At 39.8% G+C, this 27,781-nt stretch overlaps 1 long non-coding RNA gene across 4 annotated transcripts in view; it reads left to right on the plus strand.

The window, feature by feature from the left end:
* LOC123569102 (uncharacterized) overlaps positions 1-27,435 on the plus strand; it is a 51,508-nt gene extending 24,073 nt beyond the window's left edge. For 2 of the 4 annotated variants that reach the window (XR_012424804.1, XR_010581619.2), the window contains exons 5-6: positions 26,265-26,390; positions 27,297-27,435. This is a non-coding gene — a long non-coding RNA (uncharacterized lncRNA). Of the gene's footprint in view, positions 1-9,098; positions 9,188-9,902; positions 10,840-26,264; positions 26,391-27,296 lie in introns of those variants that run through there. The other 2 variants (XR_012424805.1, XR_012424806.1) reach the window with 2 other exon arrangements.
* Positions 27,436-27,781: the final 346 nt, after the last annotated feature.

The raw sequence follows: 27,781 nt of genomic DNA on the forward strand, positions 1-27,781 counted from the left end.
TCCCAGAGGATGTGTTGGCTGAGAGTCCTAATCCTCTAATCATGCGGTTGGTCTGGCAGATAACTAGTCCGCATCCTGAAGCCATCTGGGGGCCCACCTTGAGTTACTTCTTTTGCGTAAACTCAGAGGTGATACATTTAATAAATTCCAAGGGTTTTAAAAGCTCCATAGCAAAAATCATGGATAAACACCAGACAAATTCTTTATTTTACAACAGCTATGATGACCATTTTGTGTCTTTAGTTTATTATATCAGCAAGTCCACGATGTGTTTGTTCCATCATTGCTGAGGTCAAAGTTGCTGATGTTTGTCATGTTTCTTCATTGCAAAGATATTTCGTGTGATATTTTGAATATCTGATTTCCCAAAATCAAGATCTTTTCACTCAAAGAATTTTTTTTTTTTTTTTTTTTTTTTTTTGAGACAGGATCTTGCTCTGTCACCCAGGCTGGAGTGCAGTGGTACCAGCATAGCTCACTGCATCCTTGAACTCCTAGGCTCAAGAGATTCTCTTGCCTGAGCCTCCCAAGTTAGCTAGGACCATAGGCACACACTCGCCACGCCTGGCTAATCTGTTTCATTTTTTTGTGGAGACAGGATCTAGCTGTGTTGCCCAGACTTGTTTCAAACTCCTGACCTCAAGAGATCCTCCTGCCCCAGCCTCAAAAGGACTGGGATTCCCAGCATGGGCCACCGCACCCAGCCTCACTCAAAGATTTTAAGATTTTTGAGAAGGCCGGGCACGGTGGTTCACGCCTGTAATCCCAGCACTTTGGGAGGCTGAGGCGGGTGGATCACCTGAGATCGGGAGTTCAAGACCAGCCTAACCAACATGGAGAAACCCTGTCTCTTCTAAAAATACAAAATTAGCCAGGCATGGTGGTCCATGCCTGTAATTCCTGCTACTTGGGAGTCTGAGGCAGGAGAATCGCTTGAACCCGGGAGGTGGAAGTTGCAGTGATTGGAGATCACGCCATTGCACTCCAGACTGGGTGACAGCAAGACTGGGTGTCTCAAAAAATTTAAAAAAAAAAGATTGTTTATATTGCCAAGAATTTTCAGTAAACTCAGTGAAGTTCTAATCATTTCCTTTTAACTCAGTACTACATATACATTAAATGGATGTTTTTACACTTTTATAATGGATTTTTTTTTTTTTTTTTGGAAAGACAGGTGACAGACTTTTAGAAACTGAATTCGTTCCAATAGACTTTTTAAAAATTCTTATTGTTGTTTTGGCTGTGTGTGGTGGCTCACGCTGGTAATTCCAGCACTTTTGGAGGCTGAGATGGGAGGATCACTTGAGCTCAAGACCATCCTGGGCAACCTGATGATACCCCGTCCCTACAAAAAAGTTGAAAAAAAATTAGCTGGGTAGGGTGTTGTGTACTTGTAATCTGAGCTACTTGAGAGGCTGAGGAGAGAGGACGGCTTGAACCCAGGAGATAAGGCTGCGGTGAGCCATGACTGTGCCACTGCACTCCAGCCTGGGTGAGACAGCAAGACTGTCTCAAATAAAATAAAAATTCTTACTGTTGCTTAAAGTTCATATAGTATATATATGTATATGAATCATATGTGTATATATATTCATCTACAAATAATTCAAACGCAAAATATAATAAAGTTAAAAGTGAAAGTCTCCAACAATTTGAACTCCTATGTAGAAAGCAATATAGGGGCAGGCACTTTGAGATGGGATTAGGACAAGGTTTCTCAGCCTCAGCACTGCTGATGTTTTGGACTGGCTGATGCTTTACTGCATTGCAGGATGCTGAGCAGCATCCCTGGCCCACACCCATTAGATACTAGTAGATCCCCCTTTCAGCTGTGACAACCAAAAATATCTCCAGACTTTGCCAAGTGTGTCCCGAGGAGCAAAAGTACCTTTAGTTGAGAACCACAGGGTTAAGAGTAAAGAAGCTCTATTGCAGGCATCATTGGTAATAAAAAGAAGAAATTTATTTATTTATTTGTTTATTTATTGAGAACTTTTTTGAAATGGAGTCTTGCTCTGTTGCCTAGGCTTGAGTGCAGTGGTGCAATCTTGGCTCACTGCAACCTCTGTCTCCTCAATTCAAGCAATTCTTCTGCCTCAGCCTCCTAAGTAGCTGGGACTACAGGCGTGCACCACCACACCTGGCTAATTTTTGTATTTTTGGTAGAGATAAGGTTTCACCATGTTGGCCAGGCTGGTCTTGAACTCCTGACCTCAGGTTATCCACCAGCCTCAGCCTCCCAAAGTGCTGGGATTACAGTCATGAACTACCGCGCCCGGCCCAAAAAGAATAATTTTAAAATCAACACATCTTTGTCAAAACTGCATTTTGAAAATATTCCCTAAAGGAAAAGAGCTGCAACAAGGAGGCTGCCTTAAATTGTCTTTGCTTCAGCCTGATCCCTCTTATCACTCGCACCAAAATATCCTTTCATCTTTTTGCCTCCCTCTCCCATCCCCTGTCTTGCTGGCTTCTGCCTTGGGTCTCGGCCTAAATGTCACTTCCAGGGGAATTCTTCTTGGGACATCTGAGCTGATTTTCATACTCCAGATATATGTATCCAACACAGCCTGTCCTTCTTTTGTTTATAATACTTGTCACATTTGGAATTACCTGGTCAATGTCTATCTATCCTACTTGACTGTATGCTCAATAAGAATTGGGGCACTGCTAGATTTATTACTACATCTCATAGGTGATATAGGAGTTAGGAAGAAATTATTTAGGCAGAGAGTGAGCGTAAGGAAGCCCTCCATAAGGTTTTCCTTTTAATGAAAAGCAGCCCCCAAATCATTTTCTTTTCTAACAAAGGGCAGCCTAAAAAACCGAGCTACAGACATAGAAAGGCAGGTTAGAAGCTTGCACGGGTGAATGCTGGCAGTTGTGCCAATAGGAAAAGGTCACCTGGGACTAGGCACATTCAAAATGGCAGCTCCATCTTCCCTTTTCCTTCCCAACCATGTGTGCAGTAGGGGGCAGAAAACATGGCCTGGCCAAGTGGAAAGCCCATTTGCATAGTAAGACTAGGGTGGGGTGTCCAGCTTCCCAGCATGCTTTGTAAACCACAAACCTGGTCCAACCAATCTTTGGGCCCTATATAAATCAGACTCCACCTCCTCAAGCCTGTCTATAAAATCCAGTGCACTCTGTTTTAGTCTGGAAGTTCCACGTGGGAGCTACTCTTTCTCAAAGGAGAGAGCTATCTCCTTTCTTTTTCTTTTGCCTATTAAACCTCTGCTCTTAATCTCACTCCACGTGCGTCCATGTCCTTGATTCCTTGGTATGAGACAATGAACCTCCAGTACTACCCATACAAAACGATGCTGCTTCATAGGGTCTGACATTGAGTATATGTCAAAGAAATATTTGAAATTAATTGTCTCTTTGGTTTCAAAATTATTCAAATTTAGTGTCATGTATGCCATTATTCTTTTTAATTATAATTAAATTAATTATAATTAAATGCACTTTGACTCTTGTGAAAAAAAGATAAGACACATAAAGTACTTGTGAAGAAAATCAATTAACTGGGCAGGTGTGGTGGCTCATGCCTGTAATCCCAGCACTTTGGGAGGCTGAAGTGGGCAGATCACAAGGTCAGGAGTTTGAGACCAGCCTGGCCAGCATAGTGAAATCCCGTCTCTACTAAAAATACAAAAAAATTAGCCGGGCATGGTGGTGCACACCTGTAATCCCAGCTATTCAGAAGACTGAGGCCGGAGAATTGCTTGAACCCGAGAGGCGGAGGTTGCAGGGAGCCAAGATTGTGCCATTGCACTCTAGCTCCTGGGCAACAGAGCAAGACTCCATCTCAAAAACAAGAAAAACAAACAAAAGAAAGAAAATAGATTAACTGTGGGTCAAGTTTGGCCACCTTTTTCCAGTCTGTGGCACGTGCCAACCCCAACACATATTTCAGTAAATTGCATTTCAACAAGTCATAGGCCAATCCTTTATATAAAGCAAAATAAACACACTGTTTGAAAATTCTTTATGTAAATTGAGGGAATAAGTCTATGAAAAATCATGGGTTTCATTTTGTAGAAATGATGCTGTAGCCAGGCACAGTGGTTCATGCCAGTAGTCCCGGCTACACAGAAGGCTGAAGTGGAAGGACACTTGAGCCCAGGAATTTTAGTCCAGCCTGGACAACATAGCAAGATCCTGCCTCAAAAAAAAAAAAAAAAAGAAGAAGAAGAAAGAAAGAAATGGTACTGTATAAGCTGGATCTAAACACAAGTTGTAAATGATTCAAAACTTTCAACAGATCCCTAAACCCTATTTTTTTAATGATGGGGATAAAACAATTTTTGAAACAAAGTCATTGAGAATTTCTGGAACAGGATACTTTGGACGGCAAATAACAGAAAGCCCAATTCAAGATGACTTAAACAGAAAGGAAATGATCATTATTTCACATAATAAGTTCAAAGATGAGTGGGCCTCAGGATTGGAAAACAAGGGGCTCAGTAACATCTTTAAATATCCGGGATCTTTCATCTTTTCTGCCTAGCCACTTGCCGGTATTAGCTTTGTTCTCAATCTGACTGCCTCCCAGTGACAAAATGGCTGCCCTTATTCCAGACATTGCATCCAGTACATCATCAAGCAGACAAAGGAACCGTCTCTTCCTCTGTGTTTCATTTTAAATTTAAAAAATTTACTTTTAAATTTACTTTTAGTAAAGTTCACTTTATATTGTGTAGGCCTTTGAGTTTTGATAAATGTGTAGTAATCACCACTGTTCAAGATAAAGAACGGTTTTATTATCCTCAAAAATTTTGAGGCTGTCCCTTTGTAGTTAACCATCCCTCCAGCCCTTACCCTGGAAACTACTGACTACTTTTTTGACCCTATAGCTTTGCCTTTTCCACACTGAATTCATATAGCATATAGCCTTTGGGGTCTGGCTTATTTCATTCAGCACAATGCATTTGAATTTAAACCACATTTTTGCTTATGTTTATTAATAGTTTTTTCTTTTTATTGGTGTGCAATATTCCGTCATAAGTAAATGGGAAGGGTATTAGTCTGTTTTCACGCTGCTGATAAAGACATACCCAAGACTGGGTAATTTATAAAGAAAAAGAGGTTTAATGGACTCACAGTTCCAAGTGGCTGGGGAGGCCTCACAATCATGGTGGAAGGCGAAAGGCAAGTCTTACGTGGCAGCAGACAAGAGAGAATGAGAACGAAGCAAAAGGGGTTTCCCCTTATAAAACCGTCAGATCTTATTCACAACAGGGAAACCATCCCCATGATTCAGTTATCTCCCACTGGGTCCCTCCGACAACACATGGGAATTATGGGAGCTACAATTCAAGACAGGATTTGGGTGGGGACACAGGCAAACCATACCAGTGAGGAAACCTAGTTTTCTCTCCACCCTTCATTGTTCTTAGTTGAAAGGTACTCCTGTAACAAAAAGTAGATTAACAAGAGAAAAAAGAAATAGAAGTTTATCAACATGCATACCTTGTATATATACATGATTTCCCCATCTACCAAGGGAAAAACGGGTAAATCTCAAAGAGATGGCTTTGGGTTCAGGCTGACATACCATCATCCCCTAAAGGAAGGAAAGCAGAGTGTGGAAGGAAGTCCAGTTATTGGCGGGGAGGTGATCAGGAAAAGTGGAAACAAGAGCAAGGTGTTAACGCAGATACAAGTCTAAGTCAGTGCCTTCTCCATTGATTAGAGCCTCCAGTGATTTTTCGTCATCCTTCTCTTTCTGTTGCGGAGAGTGAGACACCCTTGCAAATGAAAATTTCCTTTATAGATGTAAATTTCCCTTACAAAAAGGTAACTTCTGCTTTAGAGATTCTCTTGTGAGTGCAGTTTCTCAAAATAATCATTAGAATAATCCTTATGCCTGTTAAATCAAGTTTAACCTAAAGCTGCTCCTGACATATTTTGTTTGGCCTAATGCTTTCTCTATAGAGAGTGAACTTTAATATAACTGGTTGTGTAAGTAGACTGTAAACTATTCTTGTGCCAATCACCAAGATTTGACCAAAGGTGGCCAACTCTTCAAACAAAGCAAACGCTAAGCTGTGACTAATCCAACTGTTTCTGTACCTCACTTCCGTTTTCTGTGCGTCATTTTCCTTTTCTGTCCATAAATCTTTGACCACAAGGCAGCCCCGAGTCTGCGCTATCCTAGCTTGGTGGCTGCCCAATTTGTGAATTGCTGCTTGATCAATTAAACTCTGTTAAATTTAATTTGTCTAAGGTTTTTCTTTTAATGTACCAAAAAGACATATTTTGGGGTAGCATATTGTGGTCTCCTACAGTCATATTTTGGTGTGGCATATGTTTATTCTCACACATATGGATAGATCAATTACTTTTTCTATTCTCTAGTTCAATGATATTTGGATCATTTCCAGTTTGGGGCAGTTATGAATAAAACTGCTATAAGTATGTGCTTATAGTATTTTTTTATTTTTTATTTTTCTGAGACGGAGTTTTGCTCTTGTTGCCCAGGCTGGAGTGCAATGGCACGATCTCACTGCAACCTCTGCCTCCCGTTTTAAGTGATTCTCCTGCCTCAGCCTCCTGAGTAGCTGGGATTACAGACATGAGCCACCATGCCAGGCTAATTTTGCATTTTTAGTAGACACAGGGTTTCTCCATGTTTGTCACGCTGGTCTCAAACTCCTGACCTCAGGTAATCCGCCCACCTCGGCCTCCCAAAGTGCTGGGATTACAGGCATGAGCCACCGTGCCTGGCAGTGAACATCAATTTATGGGTTTATGTGAACATAAATTTATGGGGGTTTTTGGGGGGTAAATACATAGAAATGTGGTACATACTCTTACCATAGGACATGGTACCAAGTCATATCGTAAGAGTGTGTTTAGCTTTATCAGAAACTGCAAAAAGGGGCTGCACCGTTTTGCATTCCTACTGTTACTGGCAGCAAATATTTAGGGATCGGCAGCAATCTCAATTCTTGCCCCCTAAGAAGAAAGAATTCAACGCAAAAGGCATAAAGAAGGAGAGAAGACCAAGACAAGTTTTAGGGCAGGAGTGAAAGTTTGTTAAAAAGCTTTACATTAGAAATGAAAGGAAGTAAAGTACATCTGGAAGAGGGCCAACCCGGCAACTTGAGAGAGCAAAGGCACTGTTTGACCTTTGACCTTTGACTTTTTTTTTTTTTTTTTTTTTTTGAGACGGAGTTTCACTCTGCCGCTCAGGCTGGAGTGCAGTGGTGCCATCCATCTCAGCTCACTGCAACCTCCGCCTCCCAGGTTCAAGTGATTCTCCTGCCTCAGTCTCCCAAGTAGCTGGGGTTACAGGCACCCGCCACCACGCCCGGCTAATTGTTGTATTTTTTTTAGTAGAGATGGGGTTTCACCATGTTGGTCAGGCTGGTCTCGAACTCCTGATTTCAGGTGATCTGCCCGCCTTGGCTTCCCAAAGTGCAGGGATTACAGGCGTGAACCACTACACCCAGCCTGACTTGGGGTTTTATCCGTTGGCATAATTCTTTCTTGGAGGGGGCTGTCTGCATGTACAGTGGCCTGCTACAGCACGTGCAGTGTGTTTACTGGAGTTGTATGCGTGCTCACTTGAGGTAGTCTTCCCTTACCAGTTGAATGCTTCTAGAAGGTCATATGCCAGTAAAACGCCACCATTTTGCCTCTTAGTGCGCATGCTTGAGGCCACTTGCCCAACTCCTGAGATCTTATCCGGAAGCTGCTGATCATGTTTCAAGTTTTTTTCTATCTATTGGGAGACTGCCTTTCCCTGGCGCTAGCTGGCACCAATTATTATTTTAGAGAAACAATGTAACGGTCACCTGACCATCACTTGATGATCGCCTAACATTCCTGGTGGGAATGGGGGAGCCCTCTCCTGCCCAGCTCATGTCTGACTAGCTACCCACTGTAACAGAACTAGCATTATATACAAGTGACAATTGTTCTGCATCTTCAGCAGCACTCAACATTACCATTTTTAAATGTCAGCCATTCTAATAGATGTGCAGTGGTATATTACTGTAGTTTTAATTTGCATTTCCCTGATGCAAACTGAGTTTAGCATCCTTTCATGTGCTTATTTGCCATCTATATACCTTCTTTAATAAAGATCTCATTCAAATCTTTTGCCCATGTTTTTACTTTTATCTTTTCTTACTGTTGAGTTTTGAAAGTTCTTTATATATTCTGGATGTGAGTTCTTTGTTGTATATGTGTTTTGCACATGTATCCTTCATAGCCTGTGGATTGTCTTTTCATTTTTATAAAGCTGCATTTTATGAAGCAAAAGATTTTAATTTAAAAAAAAGAAAAACACATAGAGACAGGGTCTCACTATGTTGCCCAGGCTAATCTCAAACTCCTGGGCTCAAGTGATCCTCCCGCCTTGGCCTCCCAAAGTGCTGAGATTACAGGCATGAGCCAGGCATGCCTGGCCCAAGATTTTAATTTTGGTGAAGTCAAATTTATCACTTTTTCTTTCATTGATTGTGCTTTGGTTGCCATACTGAAGAAGTCCTTTTCTAATCCAAGCTAACAAAGTTTCCTTCTATGTTTTCTTCTAAAAGTTCTAAGTTTTCCATTTAGATCTGGGCTCCATTTTAAGTTAGCTTTTTCATAATGTAGGAGGCATAGGTTGAAATGCAATGTTTTTGCTTATGGATGTCTGATTTTTCAGCATCATCAATTGAAAAGATCATCCTTTCTTTGAATTTCCTTTGTCCCTCAGTCAAAATGGGTAGAGTTGATTTGTGTGGACCTGCTTCTGGACTCTACTCTGTTGCATTGATCTGAGTTTGTGATTTCATGTCTCACCAATATCAAACTATCTTGATTATTGCAGCTTATCACAGTAAGTCTTGAAGTCATAAGTATAAATTTATCATCTGTTTTTCTTTTACAAAATTGTTTTCTCTAATCTCTTTCCTTCGTCCATCATATAACTTGTAGAATCAGCTTATCCATATATACAAAAAATTTCTGACATGTTAATATTGAGTTTTTCCAATTCATAAATTCACTTTTTAAGTTTTTTTTAAGACTGAAAAATTGCTAAGAGGAGTGGTGCTGACATGACAGGTTTAAACCAGTGTTTTTGTCTTATGATCCATTAGTTGACTGGGAAATGAAATTCAGTGAATCAGAGTCATCATTAGAAAATGAAATAGAAGAACCATACCAGAGCATAATGTACATTACAAAGGTGAATATTATTTCATTAAGTTTTCTTTTCCATTTTCTCTAAAGTTATGTAGAATGCATGTGTGTGCTAGGTTGCCATGCAAAGTCTGTTTCTTACTCGAAGTCATAGCCTAAAACGTTTTTGATCTTAGATGTAATTCTGAAGATAGAGTCACCTTCTGTAGTGAATTTCTTTTTTTCCTTTTTGAGACACTGTCTCATTTTGTTACCCAGGTTGGAGTGCAGTGGCATGATCTCGGTTCACTGCAGCCTCCACCTCTCTTGGGCTCAGTGATCCTCCCAACTCAGCCTACTGATTAGCTAGAACCACAGGCATGAGCCACCATGCCCAGCTAGTTTTGTTATTTTTTGTAAAGATGAGGTCTTGCTATGTTGCCCAGGCTGATCTTGAACTCCTGGCCTCTAGTGATCCTCCCCCCTCGGCGTCCCCTAGTTCTGGGATTACAGACATGAGCCACAGTGTTCATCTGTAAGTTCTTATAATTTGTTGTTGTTGTTGTTGTTGTTATTTACTTCTTATTTCATAGTCATAAACTTAGGTCTGCAATCTAGCTAGGCATGGAAGGAAATAAGGAAAATATGGAACCCAAAGGAATTGAAGTGAGAACACAAAGATTATAGGATACTATGAGCAAATGGGGTGGAAAGGTGCTCTCTTGAGCTACAGAAGGAATGGTCTGGCGGTTAAGATAAAACACAAGTCAATTTTATTACAGTTGTCCACAGTCAGCAATGGTGACCTTCTTGCTGGTCTTGCTGTTCCTGGACCCAAAGCACTCCATGGCCTCCATGATACTTGTGCCTTCTTTCACCTTGCCAAAGACCACATGCTTGCCATCCAACCACTCAGTCTTGGCAGTGCAGATGAAAAACTGAGAACTATTTGCGTTGAGTCCAACATTTGCCATGGACAAGATGCTATGACCTGTATGCTTCAGGATGAAGTTCTCATGATCAAATTTCTCCCCATAGAGTGACCTGCTGCCCAGTGTCATTATGGTTTGTGAACTCACCAGCCTGACACATAAACCCGGGAAGAATTCTGTGAAAGCAGGAACCGTTATAACCAAATCCTTTCTCTCTAGTGCTCACAGCATGAAAGTTTCTGCTGTCTTTGGAACTTTGTCTGCAAACAGCTCCAAGGAGATTGTGCTTAAGGGCTCGCCGATGATGGCGATGTTGAAGAACAGGATGGGGTTGACTATGGCTGGTGGCAGAGGGCTCTGGGAGGCATCGGTGTCTGCAAAGCCAAATTTGTATTAATTTTATGTTGTCTCAGCATTCATTTGGAATATAAGTTGGAGTCTCTCATACTAGAAGCAGGGCTTAGACATCTTTGACACAGATTGCAATTCCTCCGAAACTCTACTTCTTCCCAGTTCCTCAAGGTGGGCCAATCCAGATATGTGCTTTGTACAACTGCCTCCTGGAGATCAGCTTTTTATGGCATGGCTAGATGCAACCTACTTGACTTACCCCACTGACCCCCCACACTGTGGGTGGACTGCCCAGATATGCTACAGTGATCTCCTCTCGGTCACAGTGTGATTTCATGGACCTCGTACCTGCTTGCTATAAACCCGCCAATTAGAACTCATTGTGGGAAACCTGCTTGGGTAGCATGCTGGACCAGAATAAAGGCTTTGGCCCAAAGGTCTCCTCCTCTCTCTCTTGCTATCGCCCTGCTGGTTAAGTGTGCATGTTCCAGACAGCTTTCCCCGTTCTTTTGGCCCCGCAAGACGTGCTGCCCTCTTCCCTCTGGAATCTGTTAGTAATACACTGCTCCTCTGTGTTTCGTCTGACCAACACAGCCGAACGTAACTTTTGTCCTGGTCAGGGCCCTCCTAGAGTCTGGCTGTCTTTGTAGACAGAAATTGGACACAGTTTATACAAGAGTCACAAGGGCATCTGCCAGTATAAGCAAGTTTCCTGTGGGAGGGACCCCTGGACGTGGGTCAGACACTTAAGCACCAGGATTTGAAAGGGTCCTGTGAAAGGCACAGTGTAAACATCCACGACCACCTCCCCTGGAACTCCACCTGGCACCTTGCTCTAGCCCAGCCCTGCCCTGCCCTGCCCTGCCCTGCCCTGCCCTGCCCTGTCCTGTCAAAGCAGGGATAAAGTTTATAGCCACTCTCCTCAGAGAGGCCTCAAGACCAAATTAGAGGAAAACATAACACCCTCTCTGGTAGGTAGAGACTTAAACAAAACATGAGCTTGTTAGGAAGAGAGGAGTAATAGATGTTGAATACTCAAGCAACAGAGCTTGCTACACCTCCTTTCTGTTTTCTTTCCTCCATGGTGAATTCTTTCTTTCTGTACTTTCAAACTCCAGTGGACAAAAATGTGCCATTGTGCCCAACTTAAAGGATCACAGACATTCATGCAAACATAAATCTTCTATTGCTGTCAAATTAGGTGGAACTAAAATAAAAAATATCAATTCATTTGGAAATATATAATGAAAATAAGGACAGCAATCTATGACAATCACTGCTGGGCCCCCCAAAAATAAATCAGTTCTATATTTCAGATGGATGTTAATAGACAATTAATTTGACAAAACAGAGGATGTTTCTAATCATCAGTGCAATATCACCACACTGACACTATTGAAAAATCAAAGCATATTATACTAGGTTCCTACTAATTCACTTGACGCCATAAGCCAAAGGTAATGAATGTAGCTTTGTGGATTATAAAACAAAACACTTGAAGATAAGAGTGCAATTTTGTTATCAAATAAGTTTCTTGGCACTTGCCTTGTTAAACCAAGTCCTTAAATCTCCCAAGAAATTTACAGACTGAGTTTCTATCAACTTACAATACACAATTTTTGGTACAAGATTCACTTCTAAATATCAGGACGCAATGAAATTTCACAAACTTGAGAAACAAAAATTGCATTGTAAAAAACTTACAACTAAATCTAGAGGTAAATGTTTTCATATGCTCAGTTCAAAGTCCTTAGTGTGTGGTGCTGTGTGATGCCCTGCTTTGTGTTCCCTTTAGTACAAGGATGTCCTGAGTGACCTACCTCAAAGCTTCCCCTGGCATAGTAGACTGGATTTGACTAGACAATTCCCCCCTGAACACAATATTAAATCTGTTTCTAATTTGGCCAAAGGTTTCTGCAACAAAAGTCTCTTTCTTCCTTGGTTGTTTTCTTTCCTGGAAAATTCAGGGGACTTACACAAACCACCCCTTGGGTACTTCTTTGCATTATGCCTGGCTATTAGGAGCCAATTACTTTTTTTTTTTTTTTTTTTTTTTGGCAGAAGGTCAGATTACTTATTTGGTAAATATAAAGGCATGTTTGTTTCACATCCATACTAAAAAGTGTTTAAAGAGTTAGTGGGCAGGCGTAAAAACCCGAAGCAAAAGAAAACAACTCTAGGATCTATTTTTTAACTCGGAATCAAAATTCCCTTTCTTTCCCTTTTTTTTCTTCCATATTAATTTCTGTGCTAGCTAACTTTTGGAAACTTACACATAAACATTTACTTAATTTTAAGGCCATGCCGTAATTTAGTGGACACAGATACTAAACATTTGCTGGATTTCATAGTCAATCTACAACACTTATCATTTCAAATGTTTTTAAACACTAAATAAAAACATAATAAGAGTATAACATGCCTCTCTTCTAGATTGTGCTATATGCTGAGACATCTGAATAACTGCATTGCCTCAGTTACATTTTATAACATCTTCTCCCCCAATTATTTAAACACTCTCCAAACCCCCTCTACTCCACTGTTATTTTTCTATCTTGGTAGGAGGTTGGAAGTGTGACCTCAGTGTACTGTGAGGTCAGATCTTAGAGAGACTCTTTCCAGCCCAGTTTCAGGAAGTACCCATTCTTTTGAAATCACAGGATCACAAACACCAATCTGGAATACCATTCATTATCAGGGTTAATGACATTTTTAGAGGTGTTTAGATAACTGAAGGAGAAACTTGGAAACCAGAGGAATGGGGGAGGAGGTATAAGGAGTAATAATGGCTGCTTATCATATCCATGGCACCAAATAACATATTATATATATTGTTCCATTTTAATTGTTACCTATGAGGTATTATTTATTCTGTAAGTATTTTGGAGGTTAAGTATATTGACCAACAATTACCTCAAATATACTCTTAATCTTCTTGAAAGTAGAGATATCTTGTTGTTCCTCCCTGTATCTTTGAAATTTAGAACCTTAGCACATAGTAGGTTCTCAATACATATTTATTAAATAAACACATGAAAGAATCCAATGATCAAAGTGAAAGAGCTGGGATTAAAATGTGGGTCTTTCAGGTCTTGCAATCTATTCTCTTATACTCCTTCCACTACATTCCATAGCATCCTCACAGAGTAGGAACGGCTGTCTTTCCTGCCTGTTAATTTCAGTGCTGAGGACTCCTATTGGCTCTTCCCCCTGTGGGCGTGGCTGGAGAGGCCAATGGGCAGCCGCTTGCATCTACGGACTCTCAGTTTTGATTTTGTTTAGGGTATCTTCCAGGTGTTTCTTCAGAACGTCTTGAATTTTTGCCGTGTCTGGGTTTTCTGTTGTAGGGAAAATACTAAATTGGGCATTACAGCAGAGGGAAACAAGCCGGTGGTGGGAGCGGATAAAAGAAAATGAAGACGGCTCCAAACCTAAGGAACGCGCAAGGACATGACACAAACTTTTGAAATAACATGAACACGTGGGTTTCCTTTTTCTTGTGCAACTGCTGTTTGTTAGCAATCCTCTCAATTTGCAGTGAATTGGGGGTGAGAAAAGAGGAGCAAATCACACAGTGCAAATGAATACATTAAGATGCAGATGAGGTGAATCATTCTTTTTTCAAAGCAGAAGATCAGGTCCCATGTGAGTAGAAATAATAATAATCCTTGCAATCGAAGGAAGCAATATTATTTGTGTTATTGATGACAGGGGTTGGTGGGAGGGAAAGATACATGATGTCTTTACTTCTGTCCAAGTCACAAACAGGTAACTTTCTAGTCTTCTGTTCGGAATTCCATGAAACAGAATGTGGAGATTTCTAGCAATTGGTTGAGATTTGTTTCTAAGGCAAAGCATGAAAGTGAAGTAGAAGTGAAAGTGTTGCAGCGAGGACAAAGCACCAGGGCTTACACAGAGCACGAGACGGCTTGAGATTCTGCCTGGAAAACGCCATCCCTATCATGGAGGGAGAAACAAATCCCTGAGTGTGGCTTGTGTACAGGAAGCAAGAGGCTGGCTGCTGGGGAGGAAAGCCAACAAGCCTCAGTGCCAGCGAACGCTGTGTTTACATCTCTACTAAATACAGTCACGTGTTTTAACGTTGGGGATATGTTCTGAGAAATGCTTCATTTGGGGATTTCTCTGTGGTGTGAACATCATAGAGCATAACTTACACAAACCAAGATGGTATGGTATGGCCTACTACACACTTAGGTTATATGGTATCCTAGGCTGCAAAGTTGTATAGCATGTTACTAAACTTAATACTATAGGCGGTTGTAACACAGTGGTGTTTGTGTATCTAAAGATAGAAAAGGTACAGAAAAATATATAAAAGATAAAATATGGTACACCTGGCCAGGCACCGTGGCTCATGCCTGTAATCCCAACACTTTGGGAAGCTGAAGCAGGAGGATCATTTGAGGCCAGGAATTCAAACCCAGCTTGGTCAACATAGAGAGACCCTGTCTCTACAAAAGAAAAATTTAAAAATTAGCCAAGTGTGGAGACTGGGCTACTGGGGAGACTGAGGTGGGAGGATTGCTTGAGCCCAGGAGTTTGAGGTTGCAGTGAGCCGTGATCGTACTACTGCACCACAGCCTGGGTGACAGAATGAGATCCTGTCTAAAACAAAAATACACCTGTATCGGATCCTTATCATGAATGGAGTTTGCAGGTCTGGAAGTTGCTCTGGGTGAGTCAGTGAGTAAGTGGTGAGTAAATGTGAGTACTGTACACTGCTGTGGACTTTATAAGCAATGTACACTTAGGCTACATTAAATTTATTAAAAATTTATTTTCTTCAGTAATAAATTAACCTTAGCTTACTGTAACATTTTCATTTTATTAACTTTTTAGTTATTTTTAACTTTGTGACTCTTTTGTAACAGGACTTAACTTAAAATACAAACACATTTTACAGCTATACAAAAAATGTTTTATATCTTTATTCTGTACACTTTTTTCTATTTAAGAATTTTAAAAAATTTTTAAACTTATTTGTTAAAAATGAAGACACACACACACTAGCCTAGGCCTACACAAGGTCAGGATCATCCATATCATTGTTTTCCACCTCCACATCTTATTCCGCTGGAAGGACTTCAGGGGTAATAACACTCATGGAGCTATCGTCTGCTATGAAAAGAATACCTTCTTCTGGAATACCTCCTGAAGGGCCTGTCTGAGGTTATTTTAGAGTTAACTTTTTAAAAAATATGTAAGTAGAAGTAGTACACTCTAAAATAATCATTAAAAGTATAGTATAGTAAATACATAAACCAGTAACATAGACATTTACTATCATCAAGTATCATGTACTGTATATCATTGCATGTGCTATACTTATTTTTTTTCTTTGAAATGGAGTCTCACTGTGTTGCCCAGGCTGGAGTGCAGTGGTGCGATGTACTATATTTTATAAAACTAGCAGCACAGTAGGTTTGTTTACACCAGCATCATCACAAACATGTGAATAATGCATTGCACTACAATATTACAAAGGCTACATCACTAGGTGACAGGACCTTTTTAGCTCCATTAAAATCTTATGTTGTAAATGTTGTCCGTCATTGACTGAAACATTGTATACTTGTTTTGTGGTTAGAGTAAGTCCCTTAGCATCTCTAAACCCTCATTGCTAATTTTGTACTTGCTATGGTTTGAATGTTCCCTCCAAAACTCATGCTGAAATTTAATTGTCATTGTGATGGTATTAAGAGGTAGAACATTCAGGAGGTGAGTAGGTCATGAATATATAGCCCTCATGAATGAAAGAATGCCATTATTGCAGGAGAAAGTTAGTTATTATTGGAGTGGGATTTTGATAAAAGGATACGTTTAGCCCAATTTCCTATCTCTGTCTTTTTTTTTTTTTTTTTTTTAAAGTCTCTCCCTGTTGCCTAGGTTGGAGTGCAGTGGTGCAATCTCAGCTCACTGCAATCTCCACCTCCTGGGTTCAAGCAATTCTTGTGCCTCAGCCTCCCAAGTAGCTGGGACTACAGGCGCATGCTACCATACTTGCCTAATTTTTTGTATTTTTAGTAGAGATGGGGTTTTGCCATGTTGATTGTACTGTTTTAGGCAGGTCCTGAACTCCTGAGCTCAGGCAATATGCCCACCTCGGCCTCCCAAAGTGCTAGGATTACAGGCATGGGCCACTGCACCTGGTCCCTATCTCTGTCTTGAATACTTACTTTTACCTTTGGCCATTAGATAACAGAACAAAGGCTCTCACCAGATGCCAGTGCCAGGCTCTTGGACTTCCCAGCCTTCAGAACCACAAGCCAAATAAATTTCTATTGTTAATAAACTGGGTATTCTGTTATAGCAGTAGAAAACAAACTAAGACTGTGCTCCAGAAAAACAGTATAAGATGTGCCCTGAACTGACATTGTCATCCATGTGGCTTTTACGGATGATGCATGCTCATCTATTTATTTCTATTGTATAGAGCTAGTCTTACTAAATATGTGCTCTGCTCTGGTGTTTCCCTGCTGCTGAAGCAGTGTGTGTGTGTGAAGTCAAGAAGCACATGAGTATGTTTTTTAATTGCACAATTAAGGAAATCATTATTTAAAATATTTCTCCTTTTAATTTTAGTTGCTCAGAGGACACTGCTTTAGTCTCCCCTCTTGAATTACTTCTTTTCCCATGAAACTAAATTTCTTCCTCTATATAATGGGGAATAAAATAATTGTTAACTTGCTTGATACATATTACCTTCTAATAATCAGTAGCTATAACAATAATAATGACAATGACAATATGGGTTTTGTGGGGCTGAAGCCTTTCAAAAGCAGGACATACAGAATTGACAGGTGCTGCTGCTTTCTGCAGAACAGAGAAATTTTTCCTTTTGGACAGAAAAATTGAAAGCTGACTAGTCTTCCATAAAAACTGTGCTGTTAATGACTTCTCAGCACAATGGTTTTAGCAGTTTATGAACAATTTCTTTTTCTGAATATAATACGTTTTCACCCCAAACACAATAACTACATACTCAATGAGAACTGCTCATTTGCCATTATGGTTTTAGACAGACACACTCATTAATTCACTTGACACAACAATTTCTAGTCAGATAACATCACTGTGCACCATGTTTGAACAAGCCTACATATTTTGCTTTGCATAAGTGAGCCAAGCAAGAGGAACGAATGGGTGGTATCTTCTAGGATTCTTCAGAGTTGTTATTCATGTATATTATTACTGTATGTTTCAGAGTAATCTTGTGTTTAGCCTTTCTTTAGTTCTAAATGTGTTATTCTGTGCTATTACCTTTTTTAAAGATTATATGCATATTTAGATAACCATGAGCCACAAGAGGTTGAAAAACATGTGAACAAAATTGCTTGAAAAAATGCACATACCAGTGACTTTCACCCACCCTCCTCTACCACTCACCACCTGTTCCCAAGATTTTTCTTTATTAATTTGCATTTGATGTATAGTCTGTATTTATTTACTTTCCATTTATGCTCTATTACTTATTTAAACTTGCTTTCAATGGTCAATTGATGTATTTTCTATCTCTGGAAATTGCTTAGGTATCTTGCTTTGGTTGAGGTAGAACACATCATAATTTTCCAATTAAAATTCACGGAAATATTTTTCATATAATGGTTCTCCAGAGTATCAGGGTTTACACGAATGAGTTAAAGTCTTTAGGTGAAGGATAGGCTAGAGAGTTAAACACTCTCTATAATGTGATATGTTCCATCAACTCCAAGAGCTGAAAACCTTGGAGAAGGGAGAAAATAGAAAGAACACATGGTTGTGTCTTGACCTTGGGTCAAGACACCACACTCTGGTATTCCTCTTACCTCTTCGCATTCCAGTTCTTCTCAGTCTCTCATACTGTTTCTTCCTGCCTTTCATGACTTCAAAATATGAGAGCCCCACGCAGTGGTGGGTTGGTAAATATTTGATAACTGTTTGTTTTGGAAGGAGGGGGACCATGATGTGTAGTGTTTGCCAATTTTCATGGTTTAAACATGTCCACTATGGCTGATTCCAAGCTATTAGCATGATGTCACTGAATGGGGAGTTGAGAAGAGACGTGCTCAATTACAAGGGCTGATTACTAAACCCTAGGGTCAGTGGTGAGCCAGCTCCAACTCACCACTAGCCTTAGGGTTTAGTAATCATCCCTGCCTTTTTTTTTTTTTAATTTGTAGTCATTCCCTGGGTGATTTCAGCAAATTCCATGGCTTTGAATACCATCCATATGCTGATGAATCCCAAATTAGATCTTATGCCCAATCTATTCCATTTGCACATATTCATATCCAACTGTCAACTTGACATCTTCATTTGAATGTCTAACAGGCAAGTGAAATTTAGCAAGAACAAAACAGATCTCTTAATTTCATCCTTCCTTGCCTTTAAGTCTTCAGCATATCTCAGTAAATGGCAGTATCATTCACCCGATCATTCAATTCTAAACCTTCAGAATTACCTTTGACTCTTGTCTTTCTCTCATACTCCATGTCCCACTCATTAGCAGGTTTTATTAGCTGTGCCTTTAAAATTTGTCTTAACTCACACTGATGCCCAATCACCACCTCCAATCTCTGCCATGTAATCTAAGCACAATTTCTCTCCTGTGATTGCATCCCTGCCTCCATTCTGTTCCTCTATAGTCAATGATTTAAAGCAGCCTCAGTGAGCCTTTGAAATGTAAATCATATCCCATCCCTCCTTTGCTTAACACCCCCCAATTAGCTTTTGATCATATTCAGAATAAAATTCAAACCCTGCCACCTCCCCTAAGCCTTTACTAGTTCATTGGTTTTGCTAGCTCTCCAGTGTCAGCTCTTTCCACTCTGCCTTTTGCTTACCCTGCTTTAGCCGCACTGACCTGCTTACCATTATCAACACACCAAGTTTGTTCTGGGCTCCAGATATTTGCATTTCTTTACCCTCTGCCTCTGCTATGGTTTGAATGTCCTTGCCAAAACTCATGTTGAAATTTAATGGCCATTGGAATGAAATTGAGAGGTGGGGACTTTAAGAGGTGATTAGCTCAGGAGGGCTCAGGATTCACATTGTTATCATGGGAGATACAAAGACTGAGTTCAGACCACTTCCCTTTCTTGCCTAATGCACTTATTTCTGCCTTTTGCCCTACCACCATGAAACGACCCTCACCAGGTGGCCTGGCAGATGCTGGGGCCATGCCCTTGGACTTCCCAGCCTCAAGAACCACAAGCCAAACAAACTTAAGAACCATAAGCCAAACAAACTTATCTTGTTTATAAATTACCCAGTCTGTGACATTCTGTTATAGCAGCAAAAAATAGACGGAGACATTCTCTATTTCATATCTTCACATCATTCGCCCCATTCAGATTTTTTACTCAAATATTACCTCTTAAGTGAGGATTTCCTTGACTGTCACATCCCAAAGAGTCCCTGTTGCCCGCCTCTACCAACCTAATACCTCTCTATCTTCTTTCCATGCTTAAGTTTTCTTCATAGCACTTGTTTCTATGTGGCTTATATCATTTGCTGATTTTTTTCCATGGGAGCAGGCATTCATCATGTTAAGTGCTAGATTCCATACACCTATAAAGGTACCTTGCACACAGTAGGTGCTTAATACATAATTTGATGAAAAAGTAAAAAAGAAATGAGAAGTGAAACAGTCTATTCCCACACAGCTTACCATCCATATCAGGGGCTGGCAAACTTTTCCTGCAAAGGGCCTGATAGTAACTATTTTAGGCTCCGTAGCCATATAGTCTCTGTCATAACCATTTAACTCTGTGTTTGTAGCATAGAAGCAGTCACAGACAACACTTGAAGGAACGAACATAGTACTGCTCCAATAAAACTATAAAAACAGGCATGGACCAGATTGGGCCTTTGGGCTATGGTTTGCAAATCCTGCTGTCGGTGAAACTGATTGAACTATTTGGCTTCATGAATATGACCTTATTACTCCTCTGTCTTCATCACCATGACTCTTCCACTCCAGGAACCTCTTGCTCAGAATAACAAAAGTTGCAAATATCTTTGGAAAAATTTATTTGAATGAACATCATACTGTGGAACCTTTCATTGAATTGTAACACATGAATTTTCTCTCCAAGACTCTTCAAAATTCCTGTCTCAAAATTCTTGCCTTGCTGTGTCTACCAGTCCTAAACTACTATATCTCAAACTCCTGCAATGAAAAACTTGCTTTCAACCAAGCCTTAAAATATCATCAATATTCCAACTTATTTTTCCCCACTCAGTGGCTAAGATGGTCAAGGTAGTGATCTCCCTGAGTGCAGTAAACAATTCACTTCAGTTATGTGTGCTAGAATTTTTAAGGAGTCCACCATAGCGAAGGGTTATCCCAGAGGAAGTTATCATGTTGTTTCTGTTGCTTTTGCTAACATGACTGCTTGGCCTCCAAATTAAAGGACATACTAACTCATTCATTCATTAACAAATACATATATGTTGAGAGCTTATTACACATGTGCCCTCATACCAGTTAATGTTGATAGACATGTATAAGTAAAAACCAGACAACTTTGCTCTGTGGAAATATGATAGAAAAAGATAACCTTTCTTCCAGTGATTAATGACATTTGTGTTTACTTTCTTGAACAGTAAAAAATTGTGTCACCAGGGATTTTGACAGGGTAAGAAATATTTACTCATTAAAATCGAGAGCTTCTTGATTTCTCCAGTCTCCTAGGTTCAATAATCCACAAGTCTGTAACTCATAGTGCATATATCCAAGAGTTTTCTGGAGGAATGCCAGGCATGGCTAAAACAGCAATCTTTTGACCATAACTACTGGGGGGAAAAGCAGCCCTTGCTATAATCATCGTTCATAAAAACTCTGGAATTTACTTGCACAAAGAGCTTATTGAGAGCTGACAGGTCTGCTACAGCCATTCCTTTCTTTCCAAGGAGGAAGCATCAGAAAAACGAGTGGCCCAGCTTGTGCCATTTCTGCAAAGGGAGTGTTCAAAAGTCGGCGCCTTGGATATCAGCAGGCTTGGCTTCCCATATGGGTGGAGGTAGCAGTGTGGTCCTGGGGAGAGTGCCCGAGACTTGAGTCAGGGCCTAACTCTGCCAACCAGGGCAAGTCACTGAGCCATGCAGGGCCTCCATGTCCTTGCCTTGGAAATGGACATGGGAAAACAGTAGCATCTCACTTACAGGAGGCTCGTGTTCGTCAGCTAAGAAGATGGAGATTAAATTGTTGAATAAGTTAGAATCTCTTTACCAGTGCTAGTGGCTGTTATTATTTCATTAAGACAGTGGTTAGAGTTGCCATTTTAGCAGTTTTACAAAAGACTTCCCTCTCACCCCACCCTCAAAAGTCTTCCCCGTAGCGCCAGGGTTTCTGTCAACAGAAAAGCAATCTTTCTTTATCCTATTTATCCTCTTCTTGTTTGGACTCTTTCAAAATGCAAGCACCTCCCCAAAGGCATAATACATCAAAGTAATTCATCCTAACACAGATGTGGCTTCTCAAATGCTTTGCTTCTCTCAGGAGGGATCGGGTGGTTAAGGATGGATAATGAAAAAAAAAAAGATTACTAAAAAGTTAGGAAAAGTCTTTTTAAAAAGGAAGAATGCCCACAGAATAACAAGAATTGCCTTAGCCTTGCAGATTTAAAGGATTAATGGTTTTTGAAGTGAAATGTAGGCAGGTTCCTTTTATATAAAATAGAAAAAAATCAAAGCTGCTGTGGGAGTCTCAGAGTCTCACCCACCATCTCAACCTCACGCTGATCCCTCTACAGCCCACAGGCCTCCCTGGAATCCCAGGGCTCGGAGAACCAGTTTGAAAACCACTGCTGGCTTAGCCTCCACATTGCACAGCAGAGGGAAACTGGCCTCCAGGAAGAGAGATGGAAACAGCCACTCTTCTAACCAACTGCTGGTGGCCCTCCGTAAGAACAAAGTAATAATAATGAACATTTATTGAGATCTTACTAATCCAAGGCTCTTTGGGTAAATCATATGCATTATCTGATTTAACCTCCAAAACAACCTTATGAGGTAGGTACTAGTTGCCTTCCCATTTTACAGATGAGGAAACTGAGGCTTAGAGAGGGTAAGAAAGTCAGACTGAAGCCAGTTACTCCCTTCTGCCATATTGTTTTGGAAAAAAACTTATTTGTCCCTCTCTGCCCCTTGGCACCACAGATGTGAGCTAGAATTTCTTTAGAACTTATATTTAGATTTCAGTAAGAACACACATTGTTTTTAGCCTGGATTGATATTTTAAAAGAGGAAGGAAGAGTTTGAATTAAAATAGAAAGTTCTTTTGTGGGTGTAACAAGTGAGTGAGCATACAGGCTTAGACACACAATGAGGTTCTATTTTCCCCCTGTGTTGCCAACTCTGGGTCATTATTATTTTCTTTTCAAACTTAGCATAAGCTTACTGAATAAATGAAGTGGGGGAAAGTTGACGTAGTGCAACTAACAAAATACCCCACTTTAAAATCTGAAATTCATAGCTTGACCTGGTGGCACGTGCCTGTAATTCCAGTTACCCAGGAGCCTGAGGCAGGAGAATCAATCGCTTGAACCTGGGAGGTGAAGGTTGCAGTGAGCCGAGATCGTGCCACCGTACTCCAGCCTAGGGGACAGAGTGAGAATCTGTCTCAAAAATAAAATAAAATAAAATAAAATCTGATATTCCGATGGAAGAATTACTCTGCAAAGCAAAACAACATTAAGTGCTGTTACTAGAAAAAAAGAAAATAAACCTGAAACTAAGCTCATCATGGAAACTTTTAAGTGATCTCTAAAAGAGAGAAAGAGAAGGAAAGAAATCCAATGAATAAGGGCATTCTTCTTCTTTCAGTTTAAATGGCGCCAGAGGGAAGTGAAAAATATTTGATTCTCTCACTGGCAGGAACAGATAACCATTTTTGTATTAGTCATCAGCAAAGTCATCATTCACTTGGTTTTAACAGTTTCAGAATTATGAAATAGTAGTATTTCAAGACTCTGAACATTCTGCTCCAAGATGAGCCAGCCTCTCTTAGAGATAGAAAGATGAAAAAAAATGCAACAACTGACAGGCAGGTAGCTCATGCTGGTTTTTGAGTTATTTGTCTCATTCTTGTCTATTTGCAAGAGCTTGTTGTATGTTACAGATGCTGACCCTTGGCTTTGGCATTACACATTTTTTTGAATTTTTTTTTTGGTCAGTTGATTTTGTACCTGGCACATTTTCCAGATAAGGGATTTTTATCTGTTTATGTTCAAATATTTCAGCTTTTTTTTTCTCTCTCTCTCTTAAGTTTCTGGGATTCCAGTCTCTGTTAAGAAGGTATGCCTCATCTCTAGATTGTACATACTCTGGGTTTTCTTACATGATTTTTTGTTTCAGTTTGCATTTGAGCCTTCATTCTTTTCTTTTCTTTTTAAAAATAGAGATAGGATCTAGCTCTGTTGCCCAGGCTAGAGTGCAGTGGCCCAAATATAGCTCACTGCAGCCTCAAACTCCTGGACTCAAGCAATCCTCCTATCTCAGAAAGTAGCTGGTACTACAGGCACATGTCACCATGCTTGGCTAAATTAAAATTTTTTTTTGTAGAGATGGGGTCTCACTATGCAGCTTGGACTGGTCTTGAACTCCTGGCCTCAAGTAATTCTCCCACCTCAGCCTTCCAAAGTGCTGGGATTGCAGGCATGAGCCACTGTGTCCACCTCTGAGCCTTCATTCCTTATGTAATTTATACCATTTTGTATTGTGTGAGACAGAGGTCTACTTTTATTCTCTTTTTGTGACTTCGTAGTTGTGTTAGTATCATTTATTAAATAACCCATTCTTTTTTCCTTGAGTTGAAATCGCACTTTTGTCAAGTGTTAAATTCACACCTGCATGGTGGGGAAGGGGCTTGAAAATGTCCTTCCTCTCTGGGACCCTCACCCCTAGTGGCTTTGATGCCTCTCAGAAGATCAGCTGAGGCTGGGCGCAGTGGCTCACGCCTGTAATCCCAGCACTTTGGGAGGCGAAGGCAGGTGGATCAGGAGGTCAGGAGACGGAGACCATCCTGGCTAACATGGTGAAACCCCGTCTATACTAAAATTACAAAAAATTAGCCGGGCGTGGTGGCGGGCACCTGTAGTACCAGCTACTGGGGAGGCTGAGGCGGGAGAATGGCGTGAACCCGGGAGGCGGAGGTTGCGGTGAGCCGAGATCGCGCCACTGCACTCCAGCCTGGGCGACAGAGCAAGACTCCGTCTCAAATAAATAAATAAATAAATAAATAAATAAATAAATAAATATTTACACATATATTGAGATATCATTCTGGATTCTCTATTCTATTCTACTAACCTATTTATGCCTCCAAAGTACTATGTGTATTTTATCATAATGCCTTTTTTAAGGTTCCCTCCCCACTAGTCCATTGAACCTGTGAATGTTACATTATATGGCAAAAAGGACTCTGTAGATATGATTAAAACTAATTATTTTGAGATAGGGATATGATCCCAAATTATTCCATGGATTCTAAGTAATCACAAAAAATCCTTGTAACAGGGACAAGGGGAGTCAGAGGCAGAAAAGAAGGTGCCGTGATGACAGAAGCAGAGATCTGAGTGACTCACTTTGAAGGTGGAGGAAGGGGTCACAGGCCAAGGGATACAGATACCAGGAGAAGCTGAAAACAGAAGGAAATTGATTATTCCCTCAGAGCTTCCGGAAAAAAATCAGTCTTGCTGATACCTTGACTTTAGCCCAGTGAAACTGATTTTGAACTTTTGACTTCCAGAACTGTAAGAGAATAATTTTGTGTTATTTCAAAGTTACTAAGTTAGTGGCAATTTGTTATAGCAGCAATAGGAAATTAATAGTGTTGAAATAGAATTTATGTTGCATTTATATATTAGTTTTCTGAAAACTGACACTTTTATAGTATTTGTTTTTCCATTTAAGAACATAGTTTCCGTTCCTTTGTTCAGAAGGTGTTTTACTTTCTTCAATAAAACTGTGTGTGTGTGTGACCATATGGGATTTGCTTTTTCTTGCTAAATTTATTCTGAAATATTTTATGTTTTACCATTGTTGTGAAGGAAATATTTTTCCATGTTTCTACTTCTATGTACTTCTTGTTAAGATATGGAAAAAACTGACCGGGCACAGTGGCTCATGCCTGTAATCCCAGCACTTTGGGAGGCCAAGGCAAGGTCAGTTAGAGACCAGCCTGGCCAACATGGTGAAACCCCATCTCTACCAAAAAATACAAAAATTAGCTGCGCATGGTGGCATGTGCCTGTAGTCTCAGCCAACTGGGAGGTTGAGGTGGGAGACTTGCTTGAACCCAGGAGGTGGAGATAGTAGTGAGCAGAGATTGTGTCACTGTACTCCAGCCTGGGCAACCCTGTCTCATAAAATAAATAAATAAATAAATAAAAGATATGGAAAAACTATTAATTTAAAAACACTTAAGATAACTGTGTTATCTTAGTATTTTATTTCCTGTAGTAGCTTTTTACCAGAGTCACTTGAGTGGTTTTTTTGTTTGTTTGTTTTTGTTTTTGTTTTAACAATCACACCATGAGAAAAGCAAAGTGTTTTATTCTTGTTTTCAAATGTTAGGTCAATTATTTAATACTGTTGTGTTAATGTGATTGAAATCTCTTCTAAGCCAATGTTTAGTCATGACAATGGTGAGCATTCCTGTGTAGTTTCTGTTCAATTCAAATGGCTTTAGCCATTTGTATGTATATATACATATATATATACATTTTGTGCTTTCGGATACTATTGGCTATTGGTTTGGTAAATAGCTTTTTATACTAAACAATTTCTTTAACTCTTATTTTATTCATTAGGTATAGCTGCCATTTTACTAACTTTTTATTTTATTTTATTTTTTAGACAAGGTCCCATTATGTTGCCCAGGCTTGTCTCAAACTCCTGCCTCAAATGATCCACCCATCTCAGTCTCCCTTATAGCTGGGATTACAGGTGCATGCCACCATACCCAGCTTTACTAAATAAATTGTAAGTACCTAAAGATATGATCATACATCCTCCTTCAAAATATGGTGTAATACATTATACTGATAAACTTCCTGGTACTGAACCACCCGTATTTTCGTGGAAGAAGTCATGGTCTATCTTTTTTTTGATACGTTACTGGATTCTAATTAGAAATGTTTTATTTAGATTTCTTGAATCTATATTCATGAGCCTGTCTATAATTTTCAGTTTTGTCTTATTTTTATCAGTTTTGATTCAGTTTATTTTGCCTTTATAAAGTGGATTGGGAGCTTTTCATCCTTTTCTATGGCTTATAGTAATTTAAGTAAAAGTAGTACTGTCAGTCCTCTAAAGGTTAGATAAAATTCAGCTAGAAATTCATGGGCTTGGTGAATTTTCAAAATTTGTATTTTCCTTCTCTTCCCTGACCCAATATTCAACACCTGGGGTTTTCTGATATCATGTGAGTATTTTCATTCTAGAGTGTCATTTGAATTATTCTTATAAATCTTCCATTTCAAGAGCCCTTGTTTACACTTACCTTATCTTCAGTCAGAATCTCTCCATCTCTGCAATATGTGTATATACATGTATAAAGGTTCATTGCTTACCAATCACTCTTCTGTATCTTTTCTTATATTGAGATTTACAATATATTCTAATTAATTTGATGTTTCATTAGTCTCTTCCTGAGTATTTTCCTCAAATAGAGTACATTGCCAATATAATGATTTACTCTCTTTTACATCTCCTTGTATTTATTTTCTTTCACTCTCATCAACTAAGGAAATACTTGCTGGGCATGGATCTTTGGGTGGCAGTCCTTTTCTTTCAGTATTGTGTGAGGATATGTCACTGTTTTCTAGTTTCCAATGTTTTAGGTGTGAGGTTTGATACTGCCTTCTAATATTTTTTTTCCCATTGCAGGTAACGTGTTCATTCTTTCTGGAAGCCTGTAAGATTCTCCTCAACCTTAGAGGTCAAGGTTTTTATTGGGATTTGGGTAAACATGTGTATTTTCTCAGCTACACTGAATTCTCCTAATTACTAATGATGTTGAGCATCTCTTCATGTGTGTATTGGCCATTTGTGTGTCTTCTTTGAAGTGATGTCTGTTCAAATGTAATACCTCATTTTAATTAGTTTATTTGCCTTTTTACTGTTGATTATGCTTTTGTTGCTCATTTGAATCCATGGCTTCAAAACGTTTTCTGGGTTTCTTTCTTTTTTTTTTTTTTCAGACAGGGTCATGCTCTATAGCCCAGGTTGGACTGCAGGGGTACAATCTCGGCTTACTGTAACCTCCGTCTCCCTGGCTGAAGTAATCCTCCCACTTCAGCCTCCCGAGAAGCTGGAATTACACATGTGCACCACCACGCCCAGCTCATTCTTGTATTTTAGTAGAGGTAAGA

Source organism: Macaca fascicularis, chromosome 15, assembly GCF_037993035.2.
Source record: "Macaca fascicularis isolate 582-1 chromosome 15, T2T-MFA8v1.1".
In the NCBI taxonomy this organism is placed as follows: domain Eukaryota; kingdom Metazoa; phylum Chordata; class Mammalia; order Primates; family Cercopithecidae; genus Macaca; species Macaca fascicularis.